Source organism: Amphiprion ocellaris, chromosome 2 (assembly GCF_022539595.1).
Source record: "Amphiprion ocellaris isolate individual 3 ecotype Okinawa chromosome 2, ASM2253959v1, whole genome shotgun sequence".
NCBI classification, from domain to species: domain Eukaryota; kingdom Metazoa; phylum Chordata; class Actinopteri; family Pomacentridae; genus Amphiprion; species Amphiprion ocellaris.
Window position 1 is genome coordinate 6203622 of NC_072767.1, and position 16004 is coordinate 6219625.

A 16004-nucleotide genomic window follows, 5' to 3' on the forward strand; every position below is an offset into this window, starting at 1 on the left:
TGAATGAACCGAGTGCGACCAGAGAGATATGATGAGAACCAGCCCGGGGTGTACAAGATAAACCGATGGATACCGTCTGTGGAGGAGGATGATGGGAAATGGTGTCAGAAGCTGCACTCAGGTCGAGAAGGATGAGGATGGATAAGAATCCAGAATCTGCTGCAATCAGGAGGTCATTGGTTATTTTTAGAAGAGCTGTTTCTGTGCTGTGGTGGAAACCAGACTAGAGTTGTTCATAGAGGTTGTTATTGGAGAGGTGAAAGTGAACTATCTTTTGATGCTTGACAAAATAATGTTGCATCAGATTAATATTATTTGTAATTTAATCTCAGATTTCTGATTTGAAACTAAAGTTGTTCAAGTTGAGGTAACTCAAAATAAACCTGACGACTTCATTTTTACTACTTAATCCTCATTAAGGTTGCGGGGGGCTGGAGTTGATCCCAGCTGGTTTTAAGGTGGTTTTAAGGTGGTTTTAAGGTGGATTTCTGCTGTTTTTAAGGTGGTTTTGAGGTGATTTTAAGGTGGGTTTCTGCTGTTTTTAAGGTGGTTTTAAGGTGGGTTTCTGCTGGTTTTAAGGCGGGTTTCTGCTGTTTTTAAGGTGGTTTTAAGGTGATTTTAAGGTGGGTTTCTGCTGGTTTTAAAAATGTTTTCAAAATTAGACCCCAGAGCGCAGGGTCAGCTGTAGTTCAGCGTTCCTGGAGCAGGAAGGGTTAAGGGCCTTGCTCAAGGGCCTTGCTCAATGGCCCAACAGTGGCCACATCGGGCTTTGAATCTCTGACCTTCTGGTCATTAGTCCAGAGACTTAACTGTTGCGCCACCACTGCACCCTTAAGGTGGATTTAAGGTGGGTTTCTGCAGATTTTAAGGTAGTTTTAAGCTGGTTTTAAGGTGTTTTTTTATGGTGTGTTTCTGCTGGTATTAAGGTGGCTTTAAGGTGGTTTTTAATGAAGATTTATTTAAAAATATTACAGATGAAACACATTTAACCCTTAACCCTAACCCTTGCAAGGTGACAGGTGCTAACCTGTGACCCACTGTGCATCAAATATAAAAATCTAAAAAGATCTACCAAACTCTGGCCGACATTATCCAGCAGTATAAACAGCTTCTGGACCAGCTGACCAGCAAAACTGAGCTTCTCCTCTTTCCTCATGGCAGACTGACCCGGTTCTACCGGTTTATGACCCACTAACCAGTTTCCAGTTTCATTAACCAGCTGGCTGACAACAAGGACTAGAAACTTCTCCCTGAAATCCTCTTCAGCTCATCAAACTAACAGAGACTGTTTGTGTTGACGTGAATCATCCAGCTTTAGTCTCATGGTTCTTAAAGGTCCAGATCCAGACGGTCCTGGTCCTCCACCCTGGACCTGGTTCAGCTCCCACACTGAGTTTGTTTAAGAGCGGAGCCGCCCCATAAAAGAGCCATTTGGGGGTGAATGGAGGTCTGTTGAGGGCCGCGGGACAATGAAATGGGATCAGCGAGCAGCGGATTTAATTAATCCATGAATGAGGAGAAAGCAGGAGAGACAGAAACCCAGCTGGACTCAACAGACCGGCTCAGTTCTGAAGCAGCCGGGCAGCAGGCTTCGGTTTCAGCGGGTCCAGCAGGACCGGATCAGAACAATACCTGGATTTATAGACCTCAGACCACCTTTCTGAGGAGATTTTGTGTCGTTTAAGGGTAATTTTGGCTGTTTTTGCGGTGAATTTCCATGTTTTTGCTGGCATATTTGAACGTTTCAGGGTAATTTTGGTGTTGTTTGAGGTGATTTTGCAAGTTTTTTGTGCCGATTTTGAGTTTTTGCCACAGTCTCAACAGTTTTGTGGTAATTTTGGTACCTTTTTGTGGTGATTTTGGGTGTTTTTCCTGGCATGTTTGAAGCTTTCAAGATAGTTTTGGATCTATTTGGAGTGATTTTGTCTTTTTGTGGTAATTTTGGCTGTTTTTGTGGTTATTTTGCTTGTTTTTTGTGCCAAATTTGAGTTTTTGTCGTAATTTCATTTGTTTTATGATAGTTTTGGTCCTCTTCGTGGTGGGGGGGGAACTTATTCTGATTATTTGGTTTAATATGGACTGACCTCTACCTTTCCTCAGGTTAATCTCCATATTAATGGCACTGTAGGAAACTGTAGGTATTTATTCCAGTCCGGTGAGGCAGTTTCCTATCTTTTAATATTAAACTAGTTTTATTGAACATCTCATGGTTCTTCTAGCAGTAAATAAATAAATAACCAGCAGCTGCGTCTCCTCAGATCAGATCCTGATGTTTCGTTTCCTTCCTGTTCAGTCTGAATGTTTGGCGTTAATGAGCCCTGAGCGCCGCGTGACAGGTGACTGACAGGCGATGACGGCTGCCTGGGGACTCTGTCCAATCAGAGGGGAGGATCCTCAGCTGTGACCTCTGACCCCTGGCTGGTTACCTCGCAGGTTAACCCTCGCAGTGCCTCGGCGTGCCGTAGCTCCATTTATGACGCTGCTAACACACTTTAACCGCAATAAAATATAGAATCATGGTCAACCGACAAACCGATTTAAAGGAATCGATGTTTTTAAATAAATATAAGTTAATTATTTATTAAAATTAGGTCATTCCAGCTAGTTTTCATGTGTCTTTTATTGGCTTTAGTTTAAAATTAGTCTCCATAATTAGAGACTATTAAGTCAGTCAGGTGAAGTACTTCTTTAGTAATATTTTATTGAAGTACTCATGAAAACACTGCAGTTTTACAGTAATTCCAGATGTTGAAGTCAAGCTTTGACATCATCTGTAGTTAGCTGGTATGATGGTGCCGCCACCATGCCATGCTGGATCAACAACCAATGGGAAGCCTCACATAGGCAGTGACATCACAGTGATTCAGACCAATGAGGTTAGAGATCCATGCAGCTGTTATTGTGATTACTGGTTTGACTGGTTAAACTGGTCAGAAGGTTGCTGAGACTTCGTTCTTCATTGGTGTTTCTGTGAGTTTCATGTATCGATCGCTGGTTATTGATCAGTTCAGAATCACAACAAAGAGAAGAAATGTTTAAAGTCAGATCTCAGAGTTCTGGAGAATCATCTGATGAAGATGAAAAGATTCTCTAAGGTTCCTCCTTCTGGTGGACCTCGAGCCTCCTCCTCTTCTTTCCCCTCCTCCTTCTCCTCCTCTTCCTCCTCCTCCCCATCTTTTTCTTCTTCCTCCTCTTATTCTTCCTCCTCCTCCTCCTCTTCCTCCTCCTCTTATTCTTCCTCCTCCTGCTCTTCCTTTTCCTCCTCTTTCTCCTCCTCTTCCTCCTCCTCATCTTTTTCTTCTTCCTCCTCCTCCTCCTCCTCTTCCTCCTCCTCTTATTCCTCCTCCTCTTCTTCCTCATCCTCTTATTCTTCCTCCTCCTCTTCCTCCTCCTCTTCCTCATCTTTTTCTTCTTCCTCCTCTTATTCTTCCTCCTCCTCCTCCTCCTCCTGGTATCAGGTGGACTATAAACCAGTGTTATAGATACCTGCTCCTGCCTGAGACCCCTGCTGAGAACAAGCTGTTGTTCTGCTGCCTCCTCCCCACCTCCCCCACTCCTCCTCACCCCTCCTCACCCCGACACACCTGTCCTCCTCCCTCTCCTCCCCCTCCTCCTCCTCCTCCTCTTCCTCTTCCTCTTCCTCTTCCTCCTCCTCCTACTCCTCCTCCTCCTCCTCCCCCTCCTCCTCCTCTTCCTCTTCCTCCTCCTCCTCTTCCTCCTCCTCCTCCTCTTCCTCTTCCTCTTCCTCCCCCTCCTACTCCTCCTCCTCTTCCTCCTCCTCCTCCCCCTCCTCCTCCTCCTCCTCTTCCTCTTCCTCCTCCTCTTCCTCCTCCTCCCCCTCCTCCTCCTCTTCCTCCTCCTTCTCCTCCTCCCCCTCCTCCTCCTCTTCCTCCTCCTTCTCCTCCTCCCCCTCCTCCTCCTCCTCAATGCTGGCCTGGTGCCTCAATAACTGACGAAGCCTGAAGTATGAAGTGCTCTTTAAGTCGTGTCCTCAGGCTGAGAGTTCACTCTTCAGAACTTTAGATTGAAGTTAAATGATGATATTTAAAGGACTTCCTGTTAATTTAATACTTTAATATTTAATCGTTTAAATTATAAAAACACTTCCTGCTTGATTCTGCTGCTAAAAGGCAGAACTCTGATGGAAACAAACCGTTTGTTTTTCTTGTGATGAAGTTGGTTGAATTTCCAACATTATTTTTTGTTGTTAAAACTGATTTCATGTGCTGCTTGTTGTTAATGCTGCAGAACTGTGACCTGAAGCTGTGAATTCTTAGTTGCAGGAGCATCTTTATATTATTATTATTATTATTATTATTATTATTATTATTATTGTTATTATTATTATTATTGTTATTATTATTATTATTATTATTATTATAATTATTATTATTATTATTTTTGATCAGCTGCAGGACTGCTGTGTCTGAGTCTGAAACCAAACCAGCTGCAGTTTAAATCATTTCTCTCTCAGTGTGTAAACTAGGAGATCTGCTGATGCCGTAGATATTAATCTGGTTTAACAAGAGGCTATTGATTGATTGATTTCTTACAGTGTAAGTATACCAGCTGTTTCAATCTTTCCGTCACTTTATTGAAACATAAAGAACTGTATCATCTGCGAACAGATGGATTTGTCTTCGCCTAGTGAAATTTTTATTATTTTTGTTTCTATTTAACCTCCAGTAAACCAGGCTGTTGACTGTGTTTAAGTTTAAAGCATCACATCAGATAAAAATAAAACAAATCCAGTCATTACGGCTGCTCAAATAATCAAACATTAACCACGATTTTTGCTTCTCGCAGTAAAACGAACATGATCAACTGTAGTACTGACGTTATAAATGATGGTAGAAAACAGCCACATGGATGACAACTAGCGTCAAATGAAGTCAAACTGCTTCCTTTCACTGTTTTCTAACTAATATTAATAAAATCAAAACATTTAATAATAGCTATAAAATGGTGCTAAAGAAATCTGTGAATTTATCGGTTAAAGAATGAATGATTTAACGTTTTAAGGTCCGTATTGTTCCCTTTATAGTGAATTAATTAAAGTCTCCCTTACTGTGTTTTCATTTCCTTTGAAGGTGATTCATTTCTCCTCGACTTTATGAACTCTGTTTTAATCTGAAGACCAGTCAGAGTTTTCAGGAAGAAAACTCTCTCTCTGCACAGTTTGAGCTGTACAACGAGCCACAGAAGTAGTGATTTATATAAATACTAATACGAATCTTATTTTTAAATATCTATATTTATAAATCTGAATTATTATATGATTTTCTGCATAATTTAAAAAATGTGAGGAATTCATACCATTCTGAATTATTTACAGAGTTTCATAAAACTTCAGTATTACTTCAGTATTTCTACTTTCCCGTTTTATTTCTTTACATAACTATTAATTTATGGACCCCACATTTAGCAGCATCAAGAATAATCTTTAGATCAGAGAAGAAGCAGCTTTGACTTTCAGGTTTTTTCTCATTTAATGCTGTAAAACCCGCTGTTGGAGAAATACATCTGTTTTGTTTTTCTAAATATTATTTTCGACACTATATTTCCAAAAGTATTCGCTCACCTGCCTTGACTCGCATATGAACATAAGTAACATCCCATTCCTAATCCATAGGGTTCAATATGACGTCGGTCCACCCTTTGCAGCTATAACAGCTTCAACTCTTCTGGGAAGGCTGTCCACAAGGTTTAGGAGTGTGTTTATGGGAATTTTTGACCGTTCTTCCAGAAGCACATTTGTGAGGTCACACACTAATGTTGGACCAGAAGGCCTGGCTCTCAGTCTCCACTCTAATTCATCCCAAAGGTCTTCTATGGGGTTGAGGTCAGGACTCTGTGCAGGCCAGTCAAGTTCATCCACACCAGACTCTGTCATCCATGTCTTTATAGACGTTGCTTTGTGCACTGGTGCACAGTCATGTTGGAAGAGGAAGGGGCCAGCTCCAAACTGTTCCCACAAAGTTGGGAGCATGGAATTGTCCAAAATGTCTTGGTATGCTGAAGCATTCAGAGTTCCTTTCACTGGAACTAAGGGTCCAAGTCCAGCTCCTGAAAAACAACCCCACACCATAATCCCCCCTCCACCAAACTTTACACTTAGCACAATGCAGTCCGACAAGTATGGTTCTCCTGGCAACCACCAAACCCAGACTGGTCCATCAGATTGCCAGATGGAGAAGCGCGATTCGTCACTCCAGAGAAGGCGTCTCCACTGCTCTAGAGTCTAGTGGTGGCTGCTTTACACCACTGCATCCCACGCTTTGCATTGCACTTGGTGATGTATGGCTTGGATGCAGCTGCTCAGCCATGGAAATCCATTCCATGAAGCTCTCTGCTGAAGCACTGTTCTTGAGCTAATCTGAAGGCCACATGAAGTTTGAAGGTCTGTAGCGATTGACTCTGCAGAAAGTTGGTGACCTCTTCGCACTATGCTCCTCAGCATCCACTGACCCCGCTCCGTCAGTTTACGTGGCCATAAAATTTGCACTGACATTCTTGCACTGCACATCTCTGCACTTTTAAACTTTATTTTTATTTTTATTTTTTCTGTTAAAAAATTTTGCCACCCTTGTATATATTGTAAATAAAGCTGCTGTAACAATGTAAATTTCCCCTGGAGTGGGGAGAAATAAAGAACTTTATCTTATCTTATTATCTTATCTTATCTACCACTTGGTGGCAGAGTTGCTGTCGTTCCCACACACTTCCACTTTCTTATAATACAGCTGACAGTTGACTGTGGAATATTTAGGAGCGAGGAAATGTCACGACTGGATTTGTTGCACAGGTGGCATCCTATCACAGTTCCATGCTGGAATTCACTGAGCTCCTGAGAGTGAGCCATTATTTCACAAATGTTTGTAAAAGCAGTCTGCATGCCTAGGTGCTTGATTTTATACACCTGTGGCCATGGAAGTGATTGGAACACCTGATTCTGATTATTTGGATGGGGGAGCGAATACTTTTGGCAATATAGTGTATGTATTATTTTTGCTCATTTTGTTGCTCATTTTTTCTATATTTGTTTTCTATATTAGTTTTTTAGGTTTTTGGTCATTTTCTTTTATATATATATATATATATATATATATATATATATATATATATATATATATATGTTGCTAAATTTTCGCTACTTTTTTCTACATTTGTTTTATATATATATTATATATATATGTATATATATATATATATATATATGTATATATATATATATATATATATATATATATATATATATATATATATATATATATATATATATATATATATATATATATATATATATATATATATATATATATATATATATATATATATATATATGGCTGCACAGTGGTGTAGTGGTTAGCACTATCGCCTTGCAGCTAGAAGATCCCTGGTTCACGTCCCGGCTTTCCCGGGATCTTTCTGCATGGAGTTTGCATGTTCTCCCTGTGCATGCGTGGGTTTTCTCCGGGTACTCCGGCTTCCTCCCACAGTCCAAAAATATGCTGAGGTTAATTGATTATTCTAAATTGCCCGTAGGTGTGAATGTGAGAGTGATTGTTTGTCTCTGTATGTAGCCCTGTGACAGACTGGTGACCTGTCTAGGGTGTCCCCTGCCTTCGCCCGAGTCAGCTGGGATAGACTCCAGCCCCCCCCCCCCGCGACCCTAATGAGGATTAAGCGGTGTATAGATAATATATATATATATATATATATATATATATATATATATATATACAATTTTTGTTTTTTTTGCTCATTTTCTTCTATATATGGGTTCTTTTTGTTTTTTTTGTTTTATTTCATTTGTTGCATTTTTTTCTATATTTGGGTCTTACAGGGTTGAAGAAACCAACACGTGTTCATGTGCAGTAGGATTGTATTTTGATTTGATGCAGTGAAATGTTTAGAAATAAGACATTTCTGAGGAATCACACAGGCTCATTTAACATCTATAAAGATATCCTTCTTGTTCTCATTCAGCAGAGATCAGTCCGATGTTCTGTTTTGACATCATGAAGTCAGTTTCCAGTTTGCAGGTCAGACTTTGTGCCGTTTTCTGATTCTTCCTGCCGTGTTGTGGAGCAGCTGAGTCCATCGTGGTGCAGCAGGAGGAGGCTCAGTGTTCGGTATCTCTGCAGGACTGCATCTAATAAAACTAAACTGGGCCTGAGGGGAGCGGCTGAACTTCCTGTAGCGGTGGTATTTATTTATTCGGAGGTCCGTTTCAGGTCTCCAGAGTCGGCCGTAAACAAAGAGCTCTCCTCCTCCGTCCACATCGCCGGTTTCGCTCTGATTTATTTATAATTCCCTGAAACCACTCTGCTGCAACCCGATCGCTGCCAGCTCGTCAAAACGTCGCTAAAAACGGAGCGACTCCCCCGTCCTCGCTCTTCCTCCTCCTGCACCGTTTAATTCCAGCCCTCGGCCACTCACGCAAATAAATACCTCTCTACTTAAACATACATGGGATAATTAATTTAGCCCATCTGTTCCTCGCTCTGCATCGCCTCCATGACACACACCAGCTTCCCCAAACACTTCTGGCTCACGTTGCACCGATAACTGGGCTGTGAAGAAATGTTTCCACTAAGATGAAACAAACAGATCAGATGGAAGCCGGTCTTTGGCTTCTTCACACTCTGAACAGATCATCAGCAGTCAACTGAAGTTGGTTTACCCAGGAAACACAGCGTTCTGTCCTGAAATGTCGTTCCGCAGCTCCTCTTTCTAATGGAGATGACGGCTCAGTCCGAATTACTACAGATTCTCGAAAATAGTTTGGCTTAATTTCATGTTTTCAGACTCAAAAAAGAACTGAGAAGCAAATTAATGGTCCAAATATCTCCATAAACTAAACCAACAGCCATGAAATGTGGTGAGAACAGACGGAATAGTTTCATCAGATCAGAACGACTGAATGGACCCAGCAGAGGACACAGTTTAATTATTGGTCCTTAGAAATGGTAAAAACTACTGAATGTTCAATCCAGGCTGGTCTAGCTTCTCCATAAAGTTCCTGTCAGTGTATATCTATGGATGGATCCATATTTCTACTAAAATACAGTCTTTGGTCAACATTTCTCCAACTTTTGAGGCTCTAACATCAGTAGAATCTGATGTGTTAAAGTTTGACCAGACAAGGTTCCAGTTTTTTTGTTATTTTAACTTGAAACCTGCTCAGAATTTCATGAAATGTGTCCAAAATGACTCAAAATTTTTCGAAAATTTCTACAAATATCTCCTAAATGACTCAACATTTGATCAAAATGACTTCAAACTTGCCCAAAATGACTCAAAATAAGCCAAAAATTTAAAAAAATTACCTCAAACTTGTGCAAAGTGACTCAAAATTAGTTCAAAATAACTGAAAATTTGTCCACGATTACTCAAAATGGTCCAAAATGGCTAAAATTAGTAATACTGGCCTTTGAAAATGGGGAAAACGGTGCATAATCTTCCAACAACTGTGGTACCGTGACCCCATAAAGTTCCTGTAAGTGTATATCTATGGATGGATCCATATTTCTACTAAAATACGGTCTTTGGTCAACATTTCTCCAACTGTTGAGGCTCTAACGTCAGTAGAATCTGATGTGAGGAAAGTTTAACAGAACATGGTTCCAGTTTTTAGATAGGTTGACTTGAGTTCTGTCCAAAATGATTTAAGGGACTCAATACTAATCAAAACTGACTTGAAAGTCATCCAACATTAGTAAAAAAAATGACCTCTAACTTGTCCAAGATTATTCAAAAAAATTGTCAAAGTTGACTCGAAATTATTCAACATGACCCAAAAATTGTCCAAAACCACTCTAAATAATCTAAAAATTATAATCATGTGTCATCATTTGACCTTAAAAATGGGGGAAAAAGTGCAAAATCTTCAATCCAGGCTGCTCTAGTGTCTCCATAAAGTTCCTGTCAGGATCTATGGATGGATCCATATTTCTACTAAAATACAGTCTTTAGTCGACATTTCATCAACTGTTGAGGCTCCAACATCAGTAGAATTTGCCATGATTTCAGTTTTTTTCGGCATTTTGACTTGAGAACTGTCCAAAAGTACTCAAAATTGTCCAAAATAATGTAAAAAAAAAAGCAGTACAAAATGACAATAATAAAAGTCATTGGCCTTTGAAAATGGGAAAAATGTGCACAATTTTCAATCTAGGTTGGTACTGTGTCATTGGAAAATTCCTGCAAGTGTATATCTATGGATGGATCCAAATTTCTACTAAAATACAGTCTTTGGTCGACATTTCACCAACTGTTGAGGCTCCAACATCAGTAGAATCTGAAATGAGGAAAGACAAAGTTCTGTTTTTTTTACTATTTTGACCTAAAATCAGTCCAAAATTACCCATATTTTGTCCAAAATGTCTCAAAATGGACCCAGATAACTTAAAACTTCTCCACAATTACTAAAAATTGTCTAAAATGTCAATAATAAATAGTTTTTGGCCCCTAAAAATGGGAACCAAGCTGGTTTAGTGTCTCCCTGTCATTCCTGTGGAACCAGAGTTTCCTGTAGAACTGATGTTTCCAGTAGATGTTTCCTGTAGAACCAGAGTTTCTTGTAGATGTTTCCTGTCGATGTTCCCCGTAGAACCAATGTTTCCTGTAGATGTTTCCTGTAGATGTTTCCTGTAGATATTTCCTGTATTTGTTTCCTCTTGTAGATGTTTCCTGTAGATGTTCCCTGTAAAACTGATGCTTCCTGTACAACTGATGTTTCCTATAGAACCAATGCTTTCTGTAGAACCAGAGTTTCCTGTAGATGTTCCCTGTAGAACCTATGCTTCTTGTAGATGTTTCCCGTAGAACCAATGCTTCCTGTAGAACTAGTGTTTCCTGTAGAACCAGAGCTTCTTGTAGATGTTTCCTGTATGTTTCCTGTAGAACCGATGCTTCTTGTAGATGTTTCCTGTAGAATCGATGCTTCCTGTAGAACTAGTGTTTCCTGTAGAACCAGAGTCCTGTATGTTTCCTCGAGAATCGATGCTTCTTGTAGATGTTTCCTGTAGATGTTCCCCGTAGAACCGATGCTTCCTGTACAGCTGATGTTTCCGATTGAACCGATACTTTCTGTAGATGTTTCCTGTAGAACCAGAGTTTCCTGTAGATGTTTCCTGTAGAACTGATGCTTCCTGTAGAACCAGTGTTTCCTGTAGATGTTTCCTGTAGACGTTTCCCGTAGAACCGGTACTTCTTGTAGATGTTTCCTGTAGAACCGATGCTTCTTGTAGATGTTTCCTGTAGACGTTCTCCGTAGAACCAGTACTTCTTGTAGATGTTTCCTGTAGAACTGATGCTTCTTGTAGATGTTTCCTGTAGAACCGGTATTTCCTGAAGAACTGATGTTTCCTGTAGATGTTCCCTGTTGAACCAATGCTTCTTGTAGATGTTTCCTGTAGAACGGATGCTTCCTGTAGAACTAGTGTTTCCTGTAGAACCGATGCTTCCTGTAGAACTGTTTCCTGTAGAACCGATGCTTCCTGTAGAACTAGTGTTTCCTGTAGAGCCGATGCTTCCTGTAGAACTAGTGTTTCCTGTAGAACCAGAGCTTCCTGTAGATGTTTACTGTAGAACTGATGTTTCCTGAAGAACAAATGTTTCTTGAAGATATTTTCTGTAGACATTCCCCGTAAAACCGGTACTTCCTGTAGAATGTGTACTGTGAGGCAGTAAACGATGTGATTAGCAGAGAACAGATCAGCTGCAGGTTCTCCCAGCTGTTGTTCTGCTGCTAACCACCAGCTGACTGACATGTGAGGAACTCAGCGGAGACCTGACAGTTGTTGCTGCTGCTCCAACATCTGGACGTTCCACTGAGGATTCGTCCCGCTGCCCCTCGGCGACGGAACAACCGGCTATAATTGTAATATTTAGGGAAAAAGTTTGCAAGGAACTTGATTTAACCCCCGAAGAACCGTTCTGGAAACTGGCTTCAGGCTGCCGGAGAAAAACCCTCCAAACCGGAAACAACATCTGATTGTGTTTTAGTTCTGTTAGAGGGTCGGATCAGAACCCTGAGAACCTTGTGTATGGGTTCAATTGTTAATCCAGTTATTATAATAGAATAAGACAGACACACCATGCAATTACAGTATTTTTGTGTCTCTTAGTGGTCATTTTGAGTCTCGTAGTGGTTATTTGCATCTCTTAGTGGTAATTTTGCGTCTCTTAGTGGTAGTTTTGCATCTCTTAGTGGTAGTTTTGCATCTGTAAGTGGTCATTTTGAGTCTCTTAATTGTAGTTTTGCGTCTCGTAGTGGGTATTTTGCGTCTCTTAGTGGTTATTTTGCGTCTGTTAGTGGTAGTTTTGTGTCTCTTAGTAGTAGTTTTGCATCTCTTAGTTGTAGTTTTGCGTCTCTTAGTTGTAGTTTTGTGTCTCTTAGTGGTTATTTTGCATCTCTTAGTGGTAGTTTTGTGTCTCTTAGTTGTAGTTTTGTGTCTCTTAGTTGTAGTTTTGTGTCTCTTAGTGGTTATTTTGCGTCTCTTAGTGGTAGTTTTGTGTCTCTTAGTTGTAGTTTTGTGTCTCTTAGTTGTAGTTTTGTGTCTCTTAGTTGTAGTTTTGTGTCTCTTAGTGTTAGTTTTGCATCTTTTTGTGGTAGTTTTGCGTCTCTTAGTTGTAGTTTTGTGTCTCTTAGTGGTTATTTTGCATCTCTTAGTGGTAGTTTTGTGTCTCTTAGTTGTAGTTTTGTGTCTCTTAGTTGTAGTTTTGTGTCTCTTAGTGGTTATTTTGCGTCTCTTAGTGGTAGTTTTGTGTCTCTTAGTTGTAGTTTTGTGTCTCTTAGTTGTAGTTTTGTGTCTCTTAGTTGTAGTTTTGTGTCTCTTAGTGTTAGTTTTGCATCTTTTTGTGGTAGTTTTGTGTCTCTTAGTGGTGGTTTTGCGTCTTCTTAGTCATTATTTTGTGTCTCTTAGTGGTAGTTTTGCATCTCTTAGTGGTCATTTTGCGTCTCTTAGTGGTTATTTTGTCTCTCTTAGTGGTCATTTTGTGTCTGTGGTAGTTCCGTGTCTTTTAGTGGTGGTTTGCATCTCCTTTTGGTCGTTTTGTGTCTTAGTGTTCTGAGCGTCCTATAGCAGACAAACAGAACTTTATTAGCTTATAGACATTTAAACAGAGTAAACAATGAGTACGTGTTTTCCTGTCAATTTCCTGTTTGGAGGTTTTTATGTGTTGACAACAGTTTGTTCTGGATTATTGTCTTTCGAAAAAAACAACAACTTTCAAGCAAAAACACCGGCATTAAAATACAGTAGTGGAAAACAGTTTTCAGACACCCCATGCATTTGTGAAATATTTCATTAAGACTCACTCTTAGGTCAAGTGTAATTTCTTTTATTCCAATCACAGACATAATACTAAACAATCTTAAAAACTAAAAACTTCAAACTGATTGGTTCCATAAAAATAAGACATTCTGGGTCATTTTGATAAATTTAGTTTTGTTAGTTTTTCTTGTAAACAATAAAATAAAAATCATGTGTATTTGTTTGTGTGTCTAATGCAGCCACACCTTCAGAAACACTAAAAAGACTTTTACACAAATATTTCAAGACAATATTTGAGATTGCGTAAAATTTTAAGTGTGTCCGAAAATTTTCTTCCACTGCTGTATAAAAAACACTAGAAAAGCCCTCAGAGAGAGCAGTCCTCCTCCAAGGCTGCTCATTCCCCCATATGTCAGAAATGCAGCATTTGTTTATTAGTTATTGATCAGAAATCACGGCAACATTTAATATAGATGTACCCACAAACACAATGACCTGAGCACAGGCGTGTGTTATGCATGTGTACGTTATGTACAGATATCGAATCATGTGATCTAAATATGTAGTGGGCGGCAGGAATTGATGGGAGTCAGAAACACCCCCACAATTTAATCAGTTGTTCCTTGGATCATTTCTGATGGATAAGTCATGATAAGTCCTCAGTGGTAGATTTGTAGTAGGATCACAATCATGTGATTGTCAGCAGGTAGGTGACGTAGTGTTCACTTGTCATGGTTACAGTGACCTGGCAATGATACAAAAATCTTTAACAAATCTCCACATTTGTCCAAAATGATTAGAAATTTGTCCAGAACTTGCTCCAAAAATCCTCTTTTCCTGTTCACAATCTGTCCAAAATGAGTTAAACATCTAAAAAAATGACTAAAAACAATAAAAACACGTCCAAAATGACTCAAATTTGACCTCAAAAAATAAGTGTGTTCTCTAAATGTTGTCCAAATTCATCAAAAATGACCCAAAGTATGTGCAAAATGACTAGAAATTACTCAAATTAGTCCAGAACTTGCTTAAAAAAATCCTCCTTAACTGTTTAAAACCTGTCCTAAATGAGTTAATGGTCTACGATGGCTGAGAAGGGTTAAAAAATGACTGTGTCCAAAATGACTTTAAAATGTCTTCAAACTATTACAATTTTCTTTAAAAAGTAGGAATTTCTCAACATTCGTGGTCCTCAGCGGTGGATTTGTAGTAGGATCACAATCATGTGATCGTCAGGTTGTTCATCATTACTATTATTATTATTATTATTATTATTACTGAATTAAGATCTCAGATTTTTTCCTCTTTCTTCTCCTTCATGAGTTTCTTGATTTCTTCGAATTTTTAGTTTATCTACATATTAGTGTGTATTAGTGTGTGTGTGAGTGTGTGTGTGTATTAGTTTGTGTGTGTGTGTGTGTGTGTGTGTGTGTGTGTAGTGTGTGTATGTGTGTGTATTAGTGTGTGTGTTATTGTGTATAGCGTGTGTGTGTGTATAGTGTGTATTAGTGTGTGTGTGGTTTCCAATCGATGGATCCAGCAGCTTGTTTCTCTGAGCAGCAGCTGTTTCCAACCAGAGGCTCCACTTTGAATATTCATGAAGCACCTTATTCCCTGGAACCTTCGTCTGCAGCTGGACACACACACACACACACGCACACACACACACACACACACACACACACACACACACACACACACACACACACACACACACACACATGCGCTCAGAGATAGACAGTAAACATGATAGTAAAACTCGTCTCTAACACCTCAGTCGGTTCCTCGAGGGTTCAGGTCATCGGTTTATTTTCTCAAAGCTTCAGGATCCTTCATGATCTCCTGCAGGTTCAGCTGGACTCATTATTTAACACTTTAGAGCGGATTAATGAACCTAAAACACTCGGTGGCCCAACATCACGGCTACGAAGAAGACGACCAAATACTAAAACAATAACTCTGAGTTCACACTTTGACTCTGGAGGACAAATTCATGGAAACAACCAGGTGGATGTTGGAGACAAAACTGCTCTGGTTGTAGAGACCAGCTCTATAGGACTCTCTCTTGAGTCTCTTAGTGGTAGTTTTGCATTTTAATGGTAATTTTGTGTTTCTTAGTGGTTATTTTGTGCTCTTAGTGGTTATTTTGCGTCTCTTAGTGGTAGTTTTGCATCTCTTAGTGGTTATTTTGAGTCTCTTAATTGTAGTTTTGCGTCTCTTAGTGGTTATTTTGCGTCTCTTAGTGGTAGTTTTGTGTCTCTTAGTTGTAGTTTTGCATCTCTTAGTTGTAGTTTTGCGTCTCTTAGTGGTCATTTTCTGTCTCTGTTAGTTTTGCATCTTTTTGTGGTAGTTTGGTGTCTCTTAGTGGTGGTTTTGCGTCTTCTTAGTCATTATTTTGTGTCTCTTAGCGGTAGTTTTGTGTCTCTTAGTGGTCATTTTGCGTCTCTTAGTGGTAGTTTTGTGTCTCTTCGTGGTCTTTTTGCATCTATTAGTTGTAGTTTTGTGTCTCTTCGTGGTCTTTTTGTGTCTCTTAGTGGTAGTTTTGTGTCTCTTCGTGGTCTTTTTGCATCTATTAGTTGTAGTTTTGTGTCTCTTCGTGGTCTTTTTGCGTCTCTTAGTGGTAGTTTTGTATCTTAGTGATCATGTTGTTCATCTTCGTGGTCCTTCTCTGGTTCTTCCTGTTCAACTGCTGCTTGGTCGCTTGGTGGTAACCATGGTAAC

The 16004-nt window shown here is 39.7% G+C and overlaps 1 protein-coding gene across 1 annotated transcript in view; it reads left to right on the forward strand.

The window, feature by feature from the left end:
- Nucleotides 1–16004, forward strand: part of LOC111577026 (nuclear factor 1 A-type) — a 90159-nt gene that overhangs the window by 35386 nt on the left and 38769 nt on the right. The window lies entirely within an intron of this gene.